Raw genomic sequence first — 4676 nt, forward strand, 5'->3', positions numbered from 1 at the left:
ACCACATAAAGGGCTTATAGAGTAAATAAATAACAAGCATGCCACAGTCGGGCATCTGAGCGACACCACATAAAGGGCTTATAAGAAAATAATCACAATGAATATCCAGGAGGTAGAACCGTCCCAGTGATACTCAATAATTTAAGTAGTAAAAGGGTTAGTCCAATATAATAATAATCATAATCATCATAAGTCACAAGTCATGATCCATGTTCTGGTTTAACAGTGTCTCCTCCGAAGACTGACACTAAGATCGGCACTTAACCCATCTCAGACTGTAGTCCTTACCCATGGAGACGGCTATTCGAATAGATTTAACCTCTGCAGAGGGTGTACTCTTTACCCACGAGTAACGGATTCCTTTAGTCCATCGGGACTAATTCCATTTACGGTCTTTTAATTGAAAACACACCTGACCCGCACACACCAGCTTAACTTACCGGTGTCTGGAATCACCCACGACACCTGTCAAGCAAAACTCTAAGTGGGGAGGCTACAACCTCGACTTAGCACGGGACCACAAAATTTATAACGCGTGCTACTAAGGGGTGCCCCCCTCTCGGTCCCAACCGGAAACACCCATGCCCCCGGACCAGGTGGCATGCCTACCGGATGCATCCGGTATCTTCCACCATGGCCTCTCTGTCCGGTGTGTGCTAGGAAGGGGTTGACAACTTACTGAACCATACCCTACCTGCGGTAGGGACAAGTGGTAGTACCAAACAAGTATGGGGGTTACTGGAACAAGACTCGATCTATGGCCGACTCAGGAGGTTCAAGTATTCCCTGTATGATAAGCATAACAAATATATTTCCATTAACAGATAGAATCACCACTCATCATACCTCATCATGCCATACCGGACACACTCGTCTCGACGAGGAACTAGGGACAAGCTCGTGTCTACCCAAGACAGAGACTTTCCCGGCTTCCTTCCGGTAGGCATGAAAGGCATACGAAGATGATTACTGTCACAAGCATATCCATTTCTACCAGCAAAGAATCTTCATTATGCACTCATGCGTATGATCGTATCGTCACATAAAATAAGGAATGCTCCGTGTCAAGGTGGTGTTGTAACCGTGTCAAACAACACACAAAAATATTATGCCAGGGTTCAGAATGCTTGCCTTCAAGTTGTGGAGAGGCAGGGTGCATTCCAGAACTTTTGAAAGTTTTCTCCTCTCTCCAACAATCCTATTTTTCAAAATATTCAAATTAACGCATAGTTTCAGAACAGTACAAAAAAGTTGTTTGGAAAATTTTCAAATAAATACTAAAATAAACTAGACAGAATTTGAGAAAGAACAAAAAAATAATCAAGTCATTTGGACTTATATTTAAAAAGTTATAGCCAGTCAAAGTTTAGTCAAAATCCTGTTTTTAAAATAAAACAGAAAAGAAAACGTTTCGGACGAAATACGCTTTCGAGAGGAGGACACGTACTTCGGGCTTTACGCCTCCACTTAACCCGCGTGGACCGGCTCGGGGTCCCTGACAGTGGGTCCCTTGGGCCCACTGGTCAGGTTTGACCAGTCGCCCGCGCCTCCTTCCTCCTCTGGCCGAACAGAGGCGGGGCTCCGGCGATCAACGCCGGCGAACGGCGGCTCCTCGCGGGCTCCGGAGGGCAGGGATGGATCCGTGGTTCCAGGGCGGTCCTCCCGGTGGCCGAGAGGGTGGCGGAGACGGAGGGAGTCGCCGGCGGCGCGCTTCGCGGCGGACGGCGGCTTCGGAAGAATTGGGACTTCGCGCTACGGTGGTTCCCGAGCGAGTTTGTGGTGTTGGGTGGCTCCGCGAGATCGAGGGGAAGGGGATGGTGGCACTGGTTGGACGGGGGCAGCTCTGGTTGCGTCGAGCGGGGCTGGAGCGTGGCGGCGGCCGAACCTGTCGGAGATGGGGAAGAAGGCCTCCCACCGTCGCTGGCTGGCCATGGGTGCTTTGCTGGAGAGGCTTCAGGTCGCCTGGGTGCCTGGTCGAGCTCGGGGTCCCTTTTATAGGTGGTTGGGGTCGGTTCTGCGATGGCCGTGGATAAGGACGCCGGCGAACCGCCGTTCTGTAGCTGCAGGGCGACGTGGCGATGGCTGGCGGCGTCTCGCAGGGCGAGGGGATGAGCTCGAGCTGTTTAGGGCGAGCTGGCACGCGGCTGTGGCTTGGGCGGCGCCGTCCACGGCAGGAGCTGTCGGAGCAGCGGTGGCCGCTTGCTTTGGTGGCGCTGTAGGGCGCCTGGAGGGGGCCAGGGTGGCTCTGCGGCGAGGGAGGAGTCGGGGCACGTTGGCTGCGAGTGGGGGAAAGGCCAGAACGAGCGCGGGGCGACGGCAGTGGGACGCGGCGACTCGGTGCGCGCACGTGCAAAACGTGCGCTCTGGGCGCGCCCAGCGCACGCACGCGAGGTGTTTGGCAAAATGCCAAGGCATGCCAGGAGGCTTGGGTGGGGCTGGGGATTACCAGGTCTAGGCTAGGGTTTGCAAAGAGATCAGTGGACAAGCTTGTTAGGTCAGGGGATCAAGTTCACAATGCAAACTAATAATCATGCCAAATCTGTTCATGCACTCAAGGTGTTCGATAGAATGCTAAGTGCATCTAGGAAACTCTTGGGGTGGCCAAAATCTCCAGATCATAGTCTCTTTAGATGTAGAAGAGGGTGGTAAGGTCAGTTGGTCAATACTAGAAACTTGATAGTGCAAGTTTTTGGGAAAACCATTTCTAGACAGAAAGTAAAAGGCATAGTTTCATGGACCAAAAATACTCCAGTAGGTCCATTCTCCTGGACTTTAGGGTTTGGTAGAGTGGTCTATAAGCAGGAAAAGGAATCATGGGTAAAAGGGCAAGTTAAAATATGGTTGCAGTAGAAAATACCAAACTGGGCCAGAGAGCAAAAGAGGATATTTTGCTCAAATTTTTCAAAGAACACCAGTGGGTTTTTTGCATAAAGTTGAATAATATACTCCTACTAACATCCCCTAATTTTGGTGGAAGTTTTAAGGAAATGTTTAAATAGGTTGTAGTGCAAAAGTGCAAGCTGGACCAGATTTGAAAACTTGGGGAAAATCTCAAAATCTCCAAATGACTAAAGGGTATTTTTGCACAAAAGTGATCTAGGAACATCACATGTCAAGCCCAAATTTTGGTGGGATTTTTAAATGAATTTATCAAAGGGTTGTAGTGCAAATGGGACCCTAAAACTTATGAAAACCCATTTTAGAGAAATAAAGCTCAGGGAAAAATAATTATAAATAATCCCACTGATAAAAGAATTGTTTTATTTGAGAGGGTAAACAAGTCCAATAATAATTTGAAAGTTTTCACTTGGGGTGAAAACTCCACAACTTAGAAGAAAAGAGAGATTCTGAGATCAAAAATAAATCCAGAAAAATAAAAATTTAACTTCCTGGCAAAATTTTAATAAGCAAAACATATTTAAATTTTTGGGGTGTTACACCGAGTATGAGAGGCGGGACAAGGAGAAGGGCCAAGATGGCGCTGAAGGATCCGGCAAGAAGCGTGGCGGCCAAGGAGGTCGCCGCGGCATGGATAACCAGCAAGAGAGGCCCGCTCGAGGCCGCGACAAGAAGTAGGATGATGATGATCATGACGAGGACGACGAGTCCAGCGAGCATGAGTTCCAGAAGGCTACGGAGGCCATGTGCGTCGATGGTGGCGCCTCGCTACATACTTCTCACCGCCAGCTCAAAAAGTGGGCGCGTAAGATCACAGCAGTGGGGCCCTCGTTCGACGCTCAGAAGCCACTGAAGTGGTCCAGCATGCCCCTCATCTTTGACGCCGAGGACCACCCTGACCGCACAACTGCGATCGGGTGTTTGCCGTTGTTGGTCTCACCAACGATACGCAACCTCAAGGTGAACAAGATGCTGGTTGACGGCGGGGCCGGTCTGAACTTGATCTCACCCGTTGTGATCAAAAGGCTGCAAATTCCTGATGGAGACCTCGAGGAAACGGGCACGTTTCAAGGGGTCAACCCGGGAAGGAGCCAGCCGAAGGGGAAGGTCACTTTGCCTGTGACGTTTGGAGGCGAGCTGAACTATAGGATGGAGAGGATTGTCTTTGATGTAGCCGAGATCCCCTTGCCCTACAACGGGATCCTCGGCCGCCCGACACTAGCCAAGTTCATGGCGGTGTCGCACTACACCTACAACACGCTGAAGATGCCTTGGCCGATGACCAGCATCACCGTCCCCTTCGACAAGAAGGACGCGCTAATCTGCGCTGACCAACTCTACCGAGAAGCAGTTGCAGCTGCTGCCGCCAAGGCACTTTCTCCTGCCGCTGAAGCCCCGGGAATGAAGAAGAAGACCGACAAGACCTCTCGCACCCACTTCGGCAAGCGCACCTCTTCCGAGTGTTGTGCTACCGTCGAGGACGTGCCAGAGAGCTCCACCGGCAAGAGCAAGAAATCCAGAGCTGCACCACCAGAGACCAAGAGGGTGTCCGTCAAGGAGGATGGCACTGCAGGGGCTTTCACCATCAGCTCCACCCTCGACAGCAAATAGGAAAGTGCGCTCGTCATTTTCCTGCGGGCGAATGTCGATGTGTTTGCATGGCAAGCATCCGACATCCCCGGCGTTCCCAGGGAAGTGATTGAGAACCATCTTGCTGTCTGTCCCCATGCGCGACCCGTCAAGCAGAAGGTCAGGAAGCAAGCTTTGGAACGGCAGGA

The sequence above is a fragment of the Aegilops tauschii genome, chromosome 7, assembly GCF_002575655.3.
Source record: "Aegilops tauschii subsp. strangulata cultivar AL8/78 chromosome 7, Aet v6.0, whole genome shotgun sequence".
Classification (NCBI taxonomy): domain Eukaryota; kingdom Viridiplantae; phylum Streptophyta; class Magnoliopsida; order Poales; family Poaceae; genus Aegilops; species Aegilops tauschii.